We start from the raw sequence: 19,698 nt of genomic DNA, 5'->3' as shown, positions 1-19,698 counted from the left end.
ACTATGAAGTGAGATTTGAATCAGACGAGGTCTGTCTGTTGATGTTTGTAATTTGTTTGTATTTGCTCTGAAGTTCAGGGTGCTGACTTTTTCCCCTGAACTAAGTGAATGATATTTGTATGCTGGATTAAAGTAAGATTGTTAACCCCTTAATGTTGCTTTCCTTAGTAAAGCAGATCAAAAGAACCTGGCTTGCAGCGTTCTGTGTGTTGGTTGTTGTTGGTTTTATACCCCCATGGCAGCTGCTAGCCAGATTGTTGAAACAACTATTCAGAACACAGGTTATTAAACACTTACCAGTACACCCTGTATTGCTCCATAAACATATTGCTTGACCTCAGTAATAGAAGATTCTGGAAATGGCAACTGATTGGAGGCCTAGTGACCGTAGGCTATCATCATCATCATCATCATCATCAGGGACCTTTATGCACTATTTCACTTGAGCCTTGCAACAACCCTACTTATACCTAATTGTAACAATTACAACGTATAAACTTCTTGGAAATAGATTTTCCTTCTCTAGCCCCTGATAGAATGACCCTTTTCTTTCCCCTCCACTTTCAGCTAATTTAGATAGATGGCAATGGTATACATGTATTAGAAACTTTTAAATACATAGTTCCTACTTGAATTGGCAATTAGCTCAGATGACTGAGACTGAAAAAGTTCACTCAGTTGCATAGGGAGAGGAAATGCGGGAACAACTTGGGTTGCTTTGCCAGTACAGGAACAAGAAGGCAATATTCCTTGGGTAGAGAATGTCTGTAACTGGTGTGAGTGAGGCAAAATACAACAGGGATTCGGTCAACCTAGGCAAACCTGATGTTTGAGCCTAATATCTCATGAAGGTAACTAGATCCTGCTTCAGGGTAAGACACTGTTTGTGCTGAGACTGATGTCTGGGAGAAAAATGCAGTAAAGGAAATAATATATGAGATTTTACTTTTAATTAGTAATGGGTGAGAAAAAAAAAATTAATTGCTAGATTTTAAATTAGCTAGTTAAATGTGAATGCATTCTATTAAGAATAGTTTCACATTAAATATAATGTAGTGAGGATTATGTGTATATGGTTATGTGCTTAGAGAATCAAATGATTTTTTTTTTATTTGGAAGGGACCTTGAAGATTATATATGTATTACTTTATCTTCTTGGGCAGCCTCAGGTAATAGAAAATGCAATTCTTCTAAGCAAGCAAGTAAGAAAAGTACTGACACGAAAATCAATAATAGTCTCTGAAGAAGTTTCTTCAAAAGCCCATAAAGCCTCCACAGATACAACGTATATCTGAAAGAATTTCTGCTGAATAGGGTTAAGGTTAAATAGCAGTCAGGATTGCAACTCCAGAGTGACTCACTCTATGTTTAATGGTATAGGTTAGTGAAATGTGCCTCAGACATTTTCATTTGGCATAGATAAAAATGTTGCTCATTTTTAAGAACATGGTTTATCAAGATCTGAGTCATACAGAAATTTAGCAAATGATCATAAGGTTCCATATCATATTATGTGAAGGTAATAAAAGTGTTTTTGGTATATGGAGACATGAACAATTGGGATGGAACCTCTTGGATGAATCCTAAGCCTCTGAGAGAGTTCTAAGGGGAGCTACTTACTGGTAAGGAAGAGTTGGAGAGGAACGGACAACAGCAGCTTAATGGCAGGTAGAGATCAAATGATCAAAGAGATCCAGATTATCCAGTTTGCTTTGAAAGGAGACTAAGATTGAGTTGTTAATTTAGCTAGAGTTCTCTCTACTTGCCATTCAAACCTACTGGGCAATAGTGTGACTGAGATGGGCTAAAGAAGAGATTAGTACAGTGAAGGTTAGATCCCTCCCTCCCATCCCTACCTGAAACCAAAGGACATTGTCTATGTGATTTCTCCATTCCTTTGAGCTGCTCATAACTTAAAAGCTATTTTTGCCCCTTGATAAAAATTTTGATGGATCATGACTTCTAGGTGACCTTTGTTTATTCTTAATCATGAAGAAGATGCTGAAATGAAAGAGACCAGTGAATGGCTTATGGGTATACAGAAAATGAACAAACGGTACAGTTTTGAATCTTGATCTACAAAATCTGGAATCTTTCTTTTTATTTTGCTATCCTAGTATGAAGTCTCTGAACTATAATCATGATATATAATTTTATGATTTTTTATGATTTATAATTTTTGTAAACTTAAGAAAAGCAGAATTTAAATTGGATCCAAAATTGCTTTATGTTCTACCCCTCATGCTAAGACATTCAGATGATCAGGTGAGGGAATAAGTATGTGTCACATTATTTTTGCATTTTAGCCTAGTACCTGACCAGTGAAGAGAATATGTAACTAAGGAGCAGTTCTACCCGGTGGAAGTCAGGAGGCTTGCTCTAAGAAAATCGCCCTTAGCCAAAGGACCAATTCCTTCTGCACTTTCACTTTTGCTTTCTATATTAGACCTATCTTTGCCAATGCAGAGACATTTACTGGTTACACAATAAACCTTTTGTGTTTTCAGATATTGGGCTGAGCTAGGATGAATTTGGAGAGAATGACTAACCTGAAGAATGAGCTTGGTGGCGAGAGTTAGCCAAGCGACAAAAATGTGGGTGGGAAGGAATAAGACTGAGAAGTGAGTTAAAGATGAAACCGATAAGGAGGTCATAATGCCCTTTTTCATTATTTGAAGTTAAGATGAGACACATAAAACACATCCATTAAAATAAAGGACATCCATTAAAATATGACTCAGGGCTCTAGCGTAGGCTCTCTTCTCTTCTTGCTCTGTATTATTTCATTTGGTGATCTCATCATCTCCCATGGATTCAATTATTATCTATCTTGATGATCCTTAGATTTGCTTATCTCTCTCCTAATGTTATTAAACTGCCCAGATTTGAATCTCTAACTTCCTATTAAAAACCTTAAAATAGATGTGTTGTAAATTCATTATGTCCAAACTTGTACTCATTATATCTTTCTCAAAACCCTCCCAGCTTCCATATTCCCCTATTACTGTAGAGGGCACCACCATCTTCCCACTCTCCAGGTTCACAGTTTCTGTCATTCTCAACTACTCGTTCTTCCTCACTCCCCCATGCCCAATTTGTTGCCAAATCCTACTGATTGTATTTTTCAAGATCTCTGGTTATGCCCCTCTATTTCCTCCCACACCGCCATCACTCTGATTGCCTAATGCCTGGCCCACTGTAACAGCCTACTGGTTGGTCTCCCTGTGTCGTCTCTCCCTACTCCAGTTTATCCTCCACTTACCTTACCACATACTCTGATAAAAGTTATCTTCCTAAATCATATATTTAATGTCATCTCCCCTTTCTTCTATTGAATAAACTCCAATGCCTCACTATGTTTGGCATTTTAAACCCTTCACAACCTCACATCAGAGTCCCATAGCCAAAGAAGATAGCAAAACATGACTTTAACCTATCCAATAGCATTCTGCCACTCTGAGAATATGCCCAAGGACTGGGATTCTTGTCATTTTTCATGGGGAAAAAAGTGTTTGGTGTATCTGGGTTATCACATTTTTTAGAAAAATGGAACAGACTGAGGAGAGATAGCTGAAGGTGTTAGGATTGATGGGAAGCAACTGGCCTAATGCTTTCAATCAACAAGTGAAATTCTCACAGTTGGACACGTAGTATCTCAGAAGGACATAATTAACAAATCTGAACAGAACGAAGCACTTTGGAAAATTATCAAGGACAGAAGAGGTGTCTAGGACTTTGGTGGCAATTAGTAATTTTTTGAGGAACTATGATATTTCAAAGTCTCCTGATTATCTGCCCAATAGGCATGAAGTTGAGAAGAAGCAAAAGTAAAAAGGAAAGCTGCAATAACCTGGCAAGAAATCCCTGGAGATCATTAGGATAAGAAATGTTAGCAGTTATTTAAATGCTTGGCCAGCTGGCTCACATTGTGTGTTACAGGACTAGTTTCAAGTGCTTGGGGAAGTTTCTACCAGGGAATTGAAGGCCTCTTTCATGAACCAGTGTACAGAGTTAATTTCCAAGTTTGGAAGAACATGTGTTTTATCTAAACTTTATATCACTTCAAAACCTACTGCAGTTTCTATACTTAATAAATGTTGGCTTCTTAAGGTAAATTTTATTGAATTAAGAATGAATTCTCCCAGGTGCTAGTACCTTTCCCATCCCAAATTATGATATATCTACTTTGCATATAGTTGTGCATATTTTGTGCAATACTTTACTTGTCAGTCAATCAACAGGAACTTATTAAGTGTCGACTATGCAAAAGGCAGTGTGTTATGCGCTAATTTATCCGTGGATAGGATGTAGATTTTATAAATGAAGTAGGAGAGTAGTTTGATTTTACCTTTGTGTGCCACCAGAGGATCATACAGTGCCTGGCATAAAATAGTTACTTAATAAATGTTTGTTGATTGACTGATTAATGATGCATCAATTTATAAACTCAGAATACTCCCCAAAGAAGCATCCATGCTCAGTCACTTTAGTTATTGTTGTTGCTCAGTCATTTCAGTCATGTCCAACTCTTTGTGACCCCGTATGGTTGTGGTCTTTATTTATTTATTTACTTATTTACTAATTTATCTATCTATCTATCTATCTATCTATCTATCTATCTATGTATTTATGTATGTATATATGTATGTATTTATTTATCTATTCATTTACTCATTTATTCACTCATTTATTCATTCATTCATTCACTCATCTATTCAATTATTTATTTATTTATTTTTATAGCAAACATGCTGGAGTGGTTTGCCATTGCCTTCTTCAGCTCATTTTACAGATAAGGAAACTGAAGCAAACAGGGTCAAGTGACTTGCCCAGGGTCACAAACTAATAATCTGAGGCCAGATTTGAACTCAGAAAGATAAGTATCCCAGACTCTAGGCCTGGCATTCTATCCATTGCACTACCTAGCTGCCCTACACATTGATCATTTGGCTCATTGCTTAGTTTAAACACAAGGGGAATGAGGTCCTATTTGCAGAATGTGTTAGATATTGTTTGCCTGTTATATTTCTATTTGGTTCAATCTCAATGAATTGTTTTACTTTTTCAATGCATTTCTTTGACTATTCAGTTAGGATGTTAGGATGATATGAAAATGAATACCTGACAAAAGTTAAATTTAGAGACTGATCACACCACATTCTCTCACTAAATTTTCATATTTGGTATATTGCATTTATGAAATCATGTAATCATGTAATGTTATCATGTAATAATTTGAAACTAATTTGCTTTGGATGATTTTAATTTTCTTATTAATGGAGCTATAAGATGCTAAATTTTGAGGAATATCTAAGTTCATGACAGGATGTAAGAAACTTATAAAACCTTGAGAACATAACTAGCACCATTATAGTAAAGGAGGGAAACTGTCATACTTTCTTACCTTACTTTCTTCCCCAGGGTTAAACTGAAAAAGAAAAGAACAGTTTCGAAGCAGTGCTGAGATATAGAAGAAAAACAAACCTTCTATACTTTTTGCCAAATGAAAATATGTCTAGTTAGTCTCATTCAGAAATTAATACCTCATTTGACAGTAGTTTTAAATCACATTTTAGCTAGCTGGAATAAAGACAGTAAGTAATATAGCATGTACAAATTTAGCTAACAATAAACAATTTCCCAGCCATTCAAGACTTCTTTTGCCTTACTGCTGAAGTTAAACAGATGATTTTATCAGAAAATTTGATTAATTCAGTTTCATTATGGTTTACATAAAAATAAAGATATGCTAATGTAGCTAAAATGTAGTTAAATTTTCTGAATTGAGATAAATGTAGATTCTTCCCATTCTGTGCATTTTTTTCTATTTCATTGGGGATTTCAAGGTCACCAAGCCAGAAAGGACCAAGATATAACTTTCTTTCAACTCCAAAAGCATGTCACCTCTATCCTGATACATTTAAGCAAGAAGATTATTTTTTCTTTAATTTTTCCAAGAATAAATAAAAGTTACCATTTGTATTTAGTTTTGTCAAAAACCACCTATACTTTGACATTTACATTGGATTGCCAAAGATGAGACCCTTCCTCAGGGTGATGAATATAGGTGAATTCTAAAAATAATGTACACATATACATATAATCATATGTATACGCACGCATGTATATGTATATATATATATATGCATATGTATGTGTAATGTATATGCATATATCTATACATATGGAGTGATGGAAGGATATGTTTCTTAGAATGCATCTTAGTCCTGCACTTTGATAAAGTGTTGATAAAGGAATGATGATAAATAATATTTTCCTTTGCATATAATGCTTCTCAATAAACTGATGCTGTAGATAGTTTCATGTTAAAATCTTCCTTTCACACAGTATTAATAAATTATTTTGAGTGAATAAAATCTATACAAAAATGTAAGACTGCCCTATTAGAAAGCTTTTGTTCTTCATTCTTAAAAATCATTACACTTTTAAACTTTTCTTCTGCCATCAATTTGAGGAAGAAAGAATATTTCTATGTATATGTATGAGAAGGAAGAAATACAAGTCTTTGGGGGAAAATAATTTGTGTTCCTTTTTCTGTGACCATTTTTCAGATTGTATTCCTCCTTCTGAAACTGTATAACTTTAGTGGATAGTTAATATATTTTGGTTGATTAATGGATTGATTTTCTCCAAGTCTGGAAATGTAAAGTAATGGTAGTAATGAAATTTTTCAAGAGCCAAATTTGTGATACAGACTAAGTCTTCCTGAAAGAGTCAAGAGGGTCCTGGACAGTCTATTCTTCCAACCCATTTTCTCTGCAACAAAATTTAAAAGCAGACTAAAATACTTGTGAGATTGTACATAACATATATGTATAGATATATAGATATATCTATACATGTATATGTGGATACACACATATAATACATATATACAAGTGTTTATAATCTCCTTAAGGTAAGAAATAGCATCCTGTTAAAACATGGAAGCAAATCTGGAAAATATTGAGAATTTCAGTTTAATTGTACTCATATTCTGAAGATCAAATTTTTATTTGTGATGGAGGGAGCATCACTAGCCATACAGTGCAGGTGCTCAATAAAGATTAAAGAAAAATAATGGTTAAGTGTGAATAAACTGCATAGTGTAGTAGAAAGAGCACTGGTTTAAGAGGCAGGGCACTTAAGTGCTAGGCTTAGCTCTACAATAACAATAATTTGTTGTTGTTATGTGATCTTGAGAAAGTCACTTAATCTTTCTGGGTTCCCAGTTCTTCATGTGGAAAATGATGCATTTGGATTGTCTCTAAGATCACTTCCATCTATAAAATTTTATTCTCCCTCTTTCTTCTCCCTTCTCCCTACTTTTTCTTCTTTCCCCCCTGTGCTGTATTCTTCTGTTCTCTAATTTGATGCCACAGATTAAGATTATCCTTTATCTCTCCAGATCTCCTACCTTTTCATTTTGTTTAGAAGTACTTTTCTCATTCTTTCAAAGATTGCCTTGATAACGGTGATTAGGTGAGGAGTGTACCACTAGCCTCTTCACTTCATCCTCTACCAGCGGGAATAGACTGCCTTACCCAAACAAAATGTTACTAGTCAGAAGTGATTCAAATCCACACCTGGATGTAAACTTCAACCTGTAACACCTGAAACTGAGACTAATCTGCCGTGATAAGACTTGCAGTCCCCAATCCCAGTGGATTGGAATGTTTCTATCAGCCAGTCTTCACCTAAACTACTATTCCACCGAACTGATATCTGTGGAACCTCTCTGATGAGTTTTGGGGTGGAGGGGTGCTTGAGACCCCAAAATACCAACATGCCGGGTCCTGCTGAATGAAATCAACTTAAGCCTTCTCTGCCAAAGAAAAACAGACTTTATTAAAGATTTGTCATATTGAGTAGACTCTTTGGGGAGCCGGAGCCTGAGCATTTGTGACGATAATGCCAGTGGGCCAGATTGATCTGAGTTAAACTAGATTGAATCTGAGCACCTTCACGGAGGCAAACTGGAGCTTATACAGAAAGATTGTGGAGTCTGGGGTGACTTGAAGAGGGGTTTAGGGAGGGTCTTGAGGAGGAGTCTAAGGAGGATCTTGATGGAACTGGGGTGACTATAGGTCAAGACTCTAGGAGTGAGATTAAGGGTGGGAATAGCTGAAGACCATCTGGAGATGAAAGACAACAGAGGGCTAGGGTAACAGACTTGGGAAATGGAGAGAAGGCAGTCCGGAGGTCACCAGACAATGGAAAGCTACACTAGGCTACTTGGGCCTGAAAAGCCAGACCAAGTGGGAAGATTCAGGGTGGAATTTAAGGGGCTTCCCACAGTCTAAACCTCATCATCTCCAGTACCCTTATTTTCCCCCCATCTATGGATGTTCATCTGTAATCTGTTGCTAAATCACTTTCAGTGGTGTCTGACTCTTCATGACCTCATCTGGGGTTTTCTTGGCAGAGATACTGGTGTGGTTTGCCATTTTCTTCTCCAGCTCATTTTAAAGATTAGAAAACTGAAGTAAACAGGGTTAAGTGACTTACTCAGGGTCACCGAGCAAATAAGTGTCTGAAGCCAGATTTGAACTTAGGAAGATGCTTCTTGACTTCCGGCCCGGAATTCTATCTACTGGGCCATCATTCTTCTATAAGCAGGCACAACTGGACAACTAGCAATGGGCTGATTCGATCAATGTTCATGTCAAACCATGAATGCCTTCAATGTGATAAAATGATTGTACTGTAGCTATTTTGTTGGGGAAATAATACAGTATATATTATTCACGCAACTCATTTTGGTGCAGAACGCAATTTCCTTAGTATAGGGATATGTCTAGTGAGGAAATTCCTCCTACCAATACATATTAGCAACTGTTTTACAATTTTTATCCTTAGAGTTGTGGGTTACTGAAAGGCTAAGTAATCTAAAATCATACAGCCACATTCTGTTACAAGTTGGGCTTGCACCTCAGTTCTTTATCCACTGTAACCTGTGATTTTTATGTATGTTTTTATATATGTAAACACAGGGGCATCTAGGTGGCACAGTGGTTAGAGAAATGGGCGTGGAAGCAGGAAGATTGGAGAAGACAAACATTATAATCACAAATATGCACACACATGCATTTACATTGTAACATATATTTGGAAGAAGAAAGACCTAGATTTAAGTCCCACCTTTAACATATGTGTGACCTTGGGCAAGTCATAAGCTGTCAGTGCCAGGGGTATTTGTCTATTACTAGTATAAGTTGTAGAGTAGGTGATGACCTGAACTGGTAGAAGGAGTTTTCTCATCCAGGAAAAAATACACACACACACACACACACACACACACACACACACACACACACATATCAATATATACAAAGATAGAGAAGTTCAAATTCAGATCTGTGCCTTTTGCATTTCTGAATTGTGCCATTGCTGTGTTTCTACCCATATGAACAATAGAGAGAAGTTTCTTATTATTAAAAGTAGAGAAGAACTGAAGTGGTGAATTGCTAAACTGCTACCATGTTTTCCTGTATCTTTTCATCATGACTTTAACAAACCCTCTTGGTAGCACTCTGCATAAATGAAGTACATGGCATGATAATTAAAGCACACAACAGAATACTAAAATGAAATGTGATGGAGAAATAGTGTAATTTTTGAATGACATTGCCCAACTAAATTTTAAGGGAAAATTATTTTAATCCCAGAAAAACAGTTGCTTAGTGTGGATAAAATTAGAATTCTAATGTTATTTGCTTTGTACCTAATTGTTTATAGGTTCCTCTGTGGCTTTACTTTAAAGTTCTATTGTCATTCAGCTTGCTAATCAACCTTTCATTAGGAGCTTTGACCACCAAAATTCCTTTCTGATTCATATTTAATTAACTTTCTCAAATCCCAGAATCACAAAACCTTGAAGATGACAAGGGCAAATGACTATATATACCCAAAGAGCAAAATTGAGTATTTTAGTCCAGATATCAGAGTTTAATTGTAAAATAAGTAAGGTCAACAGTGATACATTTAAAATAAAAGATCATGGTTAAAATTGCTCTTTTACTTGAAATAAAAAAAATATCAAAGGGCATATCTACTTGGAGCATATTGTATAACTATAAACATAAGTGCCCTATTAACCCCCTTTAATTGAATAGCTAGTATGAAATCTATGAGTTCATATGAAATGCTTTTGTACATTTTATGACTTAATTATCCTAATCAGTTTCTATTTTTTCCTAGATGTTGATAAAACTAGGTGGTATAACTACCAAATTCAAATTCAATTTTCAGGAATGTATTTAGTTCCAAACTGCTTAGCAAACTGATAATTGCCAAGACCTAAATCAGTTTTGAATTGCATAATAAGCAGTTTGGGAAACAATCTCTTTCCAGCACATAGAATATCTGGTGGAGGGCCCCAGGGTGCTTGTTTCTGAGGACTGTGCTACTTGACATGTTTTTCTTTCTTTTCTTTTGCCAGATGTTTGGATGAAAGGCCAAAGTACAAAACAGGCCAAACAAATACTTGGGTGGCTGCACTGGAGGCCACCTGCCAGTTTGGTATTGAACCATTCATATATACTCTTTGAGTACAGATATTCATTCATTTTTAAATCTACTAAGTTTTTATATCAACTAAACTGGGAAAAAGGGGTTAGCACACTGTAGTTTGGGGGCCAAATATCACCATTCTATCATATTTAAAAGAGAAAAAGCCATTCTTAGGTCAGAAGCCATTAAAAAAATCAAAAAAGAAAACAAAAAAAACAGACCTTGGGCAGTATTTGGCCTGCGAGTGGTACTAGACTCTGAACTAGACCATATCTCTCCATCATTTCCCTAAGAATAGTAGAAAATAGTTTATCATATGTTCTCTAAAATCTAAGGGAACTAGATCTGCAGCATTATCCAGATCTATCAAATTAGCAATCACACCAAAAAAAATAGCATTAGTTTGGTCAGACCTATCTTTGATGAAGCCATACTGGCTTTTTTTCTCAACCCCTCTTCCTCTTACTCCTTCTCCACCTCTTTTTTCCTCTGTTCATATGGCAAATGATACCCTTACATGTGGGTTCTCTGTCCAAAGGAACATAAAGTTTGATTGCTTACATTTCACAAGGTATCTTGGGGTTTGGGGGCTAGATTTTTTCTTTTTTTCTTGTCTATTTTATCATTCCAACCCCCCCCCAAATGGGACAATGAACTCTTTTTGTCTCATGCAGTTTTCATTTATGATTTCTTGAAATACAACTCTACAAAATCAGGCTTTGTTAAAACCTATTATGATTCAAACAGAGCTACTTGACTATACCTTTAAACTAAAATCATACTGGCTTTCAATGATTGGCCAATAATAGGTCCCAGCCCAAGGCTCACTTGCTCATTGTTTGGGTTTTGAAGGCCCAGAGCCACTAATATAATGTATATAGCAATTGTTTCTGTCCTTTCCCAGGTTGGTTCTCTCATGAAGACAAACTAAGCCATCTTTTGTCTCAATCCTTACCTAAACTTTAATACTGAATGGGCATTGCCTCAGACAAACTTAGACCTGGGAAAGTCCTTAGCTTAAAAAGGCCAATGCTTTCCACTATATCTAGGGCCATTTCCAGTGTCTTGCCACTAGACTCCAATGATTCTGGAGGAGAGGGTAAGGCTAATGAATCTGAACAGCTCTACCTCATTTAAATCCAATTCACTTGCAATTAGAGATATCACCATCCTGATGTCACTGGTCCTCTTCAAACAATTGGCTCTCTGGCATTCACACTTCCTTTTGCAGATACTGACTAACCATCGCTTTAAGAATATATTCTAGAAAGGGATGTTCGAGGCACAGCACATCCTAGGGCAACTAGGTGGCACAGTGGCTAGAATGCTGGCCCCAGAGTCTGGAAGAACTGAATTCAATTCTGACACCAGACACTTAGCTGTGATGTTGGGCAAGTCACTTGACATGCATTTCCCTCTATTTTGTTAACTGTAAAATACGATAATAATTATAATCTTCCCAGGACCAAGAAGCGTAATTCATCAGAGCTCAGGAACTTGAGCTCATCATCAAAGTCATCAGATAGCTCCTTTCTTACGATCTCCATAATATGTTGAGAATCACTTCCTCATTGACTAATTTGATCTGTTTTTTTTCCAATCTAAACTCTGTTGTTATTAAAAAAGAAAATGAAAACAAAATAAGAGCTGAACTGCCTTTACTTTTCTTTGTCATTAGTTATGATCACGGAACAGCTAGGTGGCAGAGTGGATAGAGTGCCAGGCCCAGAGTCAGGAATATCTAAGTTAAAATCCAGCCTCAGATATTTACTAGCTATGTGATCTGGAGAACTTACTTAACCTGTTTGCCTCAGTTTCCTCATCTTTAAAATGAATCTTTGCCAAGAAAACTTCAGATGGGGTCATGAAGAATCAGACATAACTCAAATGACTGAACACACACACACACACACACACACACACACACATGCAAAGTTATGATCATGTCACCCAACTGAACGAAGTCCTTTCACTTCTTTGTTCTTCATGTTTCCCCCTAAGCTTGGGGATGAGAGAAAGAAAAACCTTCTCTGCTTTCAAAAAAGAATGGCACTGTCTCATAAAACAGGAGGGAAGAATTAGGCTTCAGAAAACCTTGTGTGAAATCCAAATCAATCATACTATCCCAAGAGCACTGATCACCAAAAGAAGACAAAAGCCAGCAAAAGAAAAAAAAAGGAATAATCTCCATTTGTTCAGTCATCTATTGTGAGAATCCATATATTTAGCTTTTAATTTCTACATCAGAAATGTGTTATGGAAGGATTAGAAATGGCATTCACAAAATGAAGTAGGGATGAATACTTGTATCAGATCAAGCACACATATACCAGAAAAAAATATTTGTCTACTAGAGGTAGCACCATTCTGAAAGTATTAAGGGATCAATTTCTATGAAAACTGAGAGAATATTACAAAATGATGAGTTAAGATCATAGAAAGCCTTATTAATTCCTCAGAGCTATCAGAACAATATCAGTAACTATTAAGTTATAAGCCTACTTTTTCATCTCTATAAAATCTTTATAAGAATTATTTTACTACACACTGAGGGTATCCTTGATGAAAATATGAAAAAAGCTATAGTCTTTCATAAATGATTTTCTACAGAAAACCACAGTTCACTACCAAAATTCAATAAAAGAAGTAATAAATACAGGATCACTCCTTTATTTACTGTGTGTATGCATACAAAGAGTTTTGATATAGTGTATATATGTACATGGATATGGGTATAGCACTTTGCAAAACCAAACCAAGTATTGAAGCCTGGTGGACGTTATTAAGGAGGCTGAAGACCATGGACTAGCGTCCAATTTAAGTCCAGCACCAATATTGTGAATGAGTTGTGGGAACAAAAGGTTAGTAGGCTGATTCCAGAGAGACAAACAATTCCAAGTCAGGTTAAAAAATCCGACCAGGAATAGTCACTATACTTCCTGCCTAAAGGATATAGGGAAACTTTCTCTCTCTCTCTCTCTCTCTCTCTCTCTCTCTCTCTCTCTCTCTCTCTCTCTCTCTATATATATATATATATATATATATATATATATGTATGTGTATATATATATGTGTGTGTGTGTATATATGTGTGTATATATATGTGTGTGTATGTATGTGTATATATATGCATATATTTATATTTACAATTTTTCATTTAAAATAGCATGACTAAACACAGCCTTAAAGACTTTAATCCAACAAACTCATATAACAAGCTCAAATAAGGTTTCTTAGTAGATGCCACTACAAAAAATAACTTTGTTCACTAAATATCTATTAAAATCAAGGGATTTTTTAAAGGAAGTAGATAATTAATATTAAGTGCTAGATATTAAATGCTTGAAGATGGCGGCTGGTAAGCACGGACTAGAGTGAGCTCCGTACCCGAGTCCCTCCAAAAACCTATAAAAATGGCTCTGAACCAATTCTAGAACGGCAGAACCCACAGAACAGCAGAGGGAAGCAGGGCTCCAGCCCAGGACAGCCCGGATGGTCTCTGGGTGAGCTCTATTCCACACGGAGCTGGGAGCTGGGAGCTGGGAGCTGGGAACGGAGTGGAGCAGAGCCCAGCCTGAGTGGCGTGGACGATCCAGACCGGAAGCCGGGCGGAGGGGGCCCTAGCGCCCTGAATACGTGAGCAGTTACCAGACCCCTCGACCCACAAACACCAAAGACTGCGGAGAAGGTTAGTGGGAAAAGCTGCGGGAGTGGAAGGAGTTCGCAGTGCGGCTTCCAGCCCCGGGGGCAGCGGAGGTGGGGCAGCTACAGCTGTTGTTACTTCCGGCTCCAGGCCCACCTGGTGGGGGGAATTAAGTGGCAGATCACAGCAGGGGTGCACAGCCTGCCGAAGATCTGAGCCCAGTCTGGACTGGGGGTCCTTGGGGAAGGAGGAGTGCGGCTCTGACAGAGCTGGCACCTCGCCCCCAAACGTAGAACATAGAACTCTGTAATCTACAAGCAGTCATACCCCACTGAAAAACTCAAGGGTCAAGTTAGTTGGTTGGGAATATGGCCAGGACGCAAAAATGCGCCCAGATTCAGTCTCAGACTTTGGATTCTTTCTTTGGTGACAAAGAAGACCAAAACATACAGCCTAAAGAAGACAGCAAAGTCATAGAGCCTACAACCAAAGCCTCCAAGAAAAACATGAACTGGCCCCAGACCATAGAAGAACTCAAAAAGGATTTGGAAAAGCAAGTTAGAGAAGTAGAGGAAAAATTGGGAAGAGAAATAAGAAGGATGCGAGAAAACCATGAAAAACAAGTCAATGACTTGCTAAAGGAGACCCAAAAAAATACTGAAAAATACACTGAAGAAAACAACACTTTACAAAATAGACTAACTCAAATGGCAAAAGAGCTCCAAAAAGCCAATGAGGAGAAGAATTCCTTGAAAGGCAGAATTAGCCAAATGGAAAAGGAGATCCAAAAGACCACTGAAGAAAATACTACTTTAAAAATTAGATATTAAATGCTTACTATATACCAGGTATATGGGGTATTCAAGGAGGACTAGCAGCTCTGGTGTGAGGTCTTGCCAAGTCCTTTTTTTTAGGGTAGCTCATCTATCTTTGGTGTCCATCTGTCACCCAACTCTCAGCTGTGGCTTCAAGGATCTGGAGCATGCACAGTGGCACCATGGTAAAACCATTTAGGCTGATGGGTTAAACCAGATTGAGGGTAATCAACAAGCCTCAAGTTGGTCAATGAATTATGGGGATGTCTACATCAAGCATGTGAAGACTTGCCCCTGTAGAGTGGATAGATGAGAAAAAAATCTGTTCCAGTCACCAAGATGGTGGCTGAAGCAGGTGCTGTGAGTGCTTAGAGCTCGGTCAGACATTGAAAATGCCAAGGTTATTTACTGCCTCATGTGCAATCACCAGTTGTCTTTACTTTTACCTGCCACTGGACTTTGATGACTCTGGAAGAGAGAGTGAGGCCGAAGACTGTGCAATTCTTCCTTACTTATATACAATGCAAGCACAAGTTAAGACATAAGGCCTTGATGTCATTGGTTCTCTTCAAAAGGTTTGCCTCAATATCATTTTACTCACCAAAATTATAGTAGTCATTACAGAACATTGTTCTTCTAATATTATTTCCTTTTACATTAATTGGCAAAAATTCCAGATTTTAATTATTGCTCACAGCACAATTATACTTCATCACACTTGCATATCACATTTTGATCAGTATTTCTCTACTTGATGAATATCCACAATGTTTATGGTTCTTTTCTACCCCTCTGCCCCCTGCAGATTTTAGTATATGCAATATCTTTCTTTCTGTCTTTGACATCCCTAGGTTAAAATAGTAGCAGTAGCAGTAATGGTGTCCTGGGTCAAATAATAGAAACTAATTTTTTCTCACATAATTCTAAAAAATTTTATGCAAAAATGAAATACTTTACAGCTTTACTAACAGTATATAATATCTCTACCATAAACCTTCCAACATAGAATATTTGCATTTTTATCATCCTTGTCAATCTTATGGAAAAAACTCAAGAGTTGTTTTGAGAAGAATTTGTTTTTACTGTTTGTGGTTTGCAGCACATGCTTGTTGATAGTTTTCATTTTTTAAAGCTTAATATCCTTTGGCTAATTTATTTATTGGGAAATGATCCTTCTATAGAGATAGAAATGATGGAGATAGAGACAAGTAGAGATATTTATACCTTCGTATATATGGAATTCTCTATGTAGGTTTGTTAATATATTTTTTTCAGATATATCTGCTGCAAGGGACTTTTTTCCTGTTCAACAATTTCTTTTATTATTCTATTTGAAGCTTTTATTTTCCAGAAAAAGTATTTTTAAATGTTTTTAATAGTTTATATTATTATTTTATAACCATCTGCTTTATCGCTTCTTAGCTTATATGAGAAAGGAATTTGGTCCTACTCTTTCATCGATGATACAGTTACAGAAAGCAAAGAGTACATATCAGAGATAATGAGGTATCAATTTTTAACAAGATATTTAGATCACTGATCCTTTTTACAGTGTCTGGGCACCTTTCTCAGTGAATTGGAGGGGAAAATGAGATCTAAATGACTAAAATTGGCCATTGCTATGGGAATTATAAATTGCTAAACTCCAAAGACATTTCAGGTTTAAAGAATACAGGTCAAATGAATCCAATGATGAAGATTCCTAAAGGGAGAGAGGAAGAATATTTTTCTTTTTCTTCCATCCAAACAATGATTATGGAGTCTAGAAGCAGAATGGCTTACCCAGAATATTTTACCCCTTTATCTTTTCTTTACTAGTATAATTATACAGTTTCCCATTATATTTCCTTTATAAGTCAACGTAGTTGTTGTGAGATAACCTTTTCCTGTTTAAAAGATTCTATACTGATATCTTGTTAATTTGTATGTACATGTCAAGTATGGAAGCTAATATGCACACTATGTAGGTTATATCCCTAGAAGACTAGTGTCTAAAATATGTGTGCTTAAAGTGTAATATGGAAGCTCATCCAGGTAGCCTCCCTCCCTTCCTTCCTTCCTTCCTTCCTTCCTTCCTTCCTTCCTTCCTTCCTTCCTTCCTTTCTTCCTTCTTTCCTTCCTCGCTTCTTCCCTCCTCCCTCCTTCCATCCAGAATAAAGGGGCAATTTTGAGGGAGAGGAAAAGTTCTCCAGCCACACCATTGTTTTTGTATTGTTACACAAAGACCAAGGTAAAGTAATTGTTATTATTATTGTTATTATTATTACTATTATTATTATTACCTGAAAGGTAAAGGTGTGGCTTCAAATAAACCCCAAGTCTCTGATTCCTCTGAGGAGAAACCCTGTCAATTCTGAGAGCTCTGTAGAAGACACCAGGCTCTCTTTCTGTGGGAAGTGAGTCAGATTTCTTCCCCTTGTTATTTTTTTATTTCTTTGGGTTTAAGGAAGGCCATTGTAAGTGCCAACATAGACAGTAATCTCCAAGAATTTTGCAAAATTACGTCTGCTTGTTAAAATTGTGTAATAACAAATTTGGAAGTGATAATCACCAAGCCCATCATCTGAAGTCTGAATCCTCTTGCCAGCATGTTTTTTTTTCTTTTACCAGACTGTTTGAGAATGCCACCACATGGCATTTTCTGAAATGTTTTAGTAGAAGACACTAGGGACAGCACTTGAGAGAAAAAATACTTGAGGCTGAAAGTGACTACAGAGTTCCCCAGAACTGGGAATATAGTGTTTAATAAAAAGACACACTTGCTAGATTTTCTGAGCACAATAAACATGTATTTGGAGGAAGAATTAAGGGAGGGAGTGAGAGATGGTAGGTTATAGCCTAGCATCACCATAGTTAATATCACAGAAAGTAATAAGTAGTTAATAGAGCAAATGAGGTGTTTGTGAGATAGCAATACATGAACACCCAATGATAATTTTGCAGTTAGATTTTTTTTCCTGAATGACTCAGAAGAGGCAATGCGATTGATTGGATTGAAAATGGGTCTTGTATTTGGGGACTTCAGAAATTACTCAAACCCTGTAAAGATTTTGGAATTCAAGGGAATACAAGTCAAAAGTACTCTTTGGAGTATAGCCATGCTTTGGGTATAGAGGTGAGGAGAATAAATCTATTTTACCTCTTCTATCAGTTGTGTATACAGCAGCAAATCTCTTCTCCTAGTAGAGGACACTCCATCCGATAGATGAAGAAATAGTGGAAGAAAGCTAAAGGAACAGATGAAGAAGCAGAAACATACACTCCAGATATTCACAGATATGGGGAAGTGGTCACTTAAGGGAGAAAATTGGATCTAGGAGTAGGAGCTCTGGGAATAATACTTGAAGAAAATACCTTAGAAGGTACTTGCAAAAAACAAATGATGTAATGTGTATCTTATGTACTTTGTGAACCTTTCTTCTTTCTAGAATTTCTCAAAACATTTTGCTTAAATTTTACCTTGGGATTTATCTCCCTGTTGTTTATATCATAATAATGTTTGAACCCAACTTTCCTACCAGTCAATCAATAAACATTTACAATGCCAGGTACTGTGACAAGCACTAGGGATAAAAAGAAAGGTAAAAGACAGCCAGCCCCTACTCTCAATGAGATCACAGTCTCATAGATTGTAAGTTCTTTGACAGGAAGCCCTATGTTTTATCTATTTTTGTATTCTGTCACTCCGCACAGTATCTTATTAATAACATATGAAAAATCTTTGTGAAAATGAATTGAAAATGCCTGGACAGTGCCAGAAATGATTAAATGAATAAAGAAGGCAAGATTGAAGTACAGATAGTAATCTTAGTAAAATGTATGGATCAGCTAAGTCAGAGAAAGGTGAACCTGTTTTTGTTGTTGCTGTTTTGGTTTTGCTTTGTTTTTAAATCTAATCAAACTCCATTCTACACTTGGACATCTGCTAGAGCCCCATGAATTAGAAATAAGTGATCTTTCATATTCAAGTTGAAAACATTGTTGCTGTCAAAAGCAAAAATAAAGAATAATTAGAAAGGAAATTATCATGCATGATTTCAATATACTTCATTATGGACTGAAGAAAGATAAGAAACTCATAACACTCTAATCTCTAGTCCTTTGAAATACACCTTGCTGTTTCTTTTAGACTCATAAATATTCTCCAAGGAATTTGTGCTTCTAATGCCTGTGAAGTCAGTTACCTCCATGAAGAAGTTCCTAAGAATACTTTTTGTGATGCCTCATAAATGTCAGCGAAGTGTTTGTTTTTAAAGTATGGGCTTTAAAACTTAATAGTCTTGATTTTATTTCATTTTTCATTTGATAATGATCCCTTTGAATTCCCAAATCATTTATATCTTTTTTCATTTAAAGTAGAGATAAGAGAAACTTTCTACGGTCATTTCAGACAGTTTTTGAACTGTTGCTCGTCAATCAACATTAGTGGCATTGGAACTGCCCACAATCTTGATATTCTGTCATTGTGTTATTCATGATTGTTCATGTTGTTCATGTGTGATAGTACAACCAGATTCACAGTCTTGTAACAAAATTGGACTGTATGCCTGCCAACCCTCAGCCTAAAGCGGGATTTTTGCTCTGCCTAGAACAGTGTACTGCAAAAGTGATCAGACTGAGAACTGAGAAACAGAAGAAACTAGAGCAGAGCGCTAGTGTGTGTAAGAGAATGTGAGGGGCAAGGAGGAAACCTCCATTATATCTGAAGGAAAAGAGATTGGCATCCAA

The sequence above is a fragment of the Trichosurus vulpecula genome, chromosome 4 (assembly GCF_011100635.1).
Source record: "Trichosurus vulpecula isolate mTriVul1 chromosome 4, mTriVul1.pri, whole genome shotgun sequence".
Lineage (NCBI taxonomy): Eukaryota > Metazoa > Chordata > Mammalia > Diprotodontia > Phalangeridae > Trichosurus > Trichosurus vulpecula.
This window is presented reverse-complemented; position numbering follows the sequence as displayed.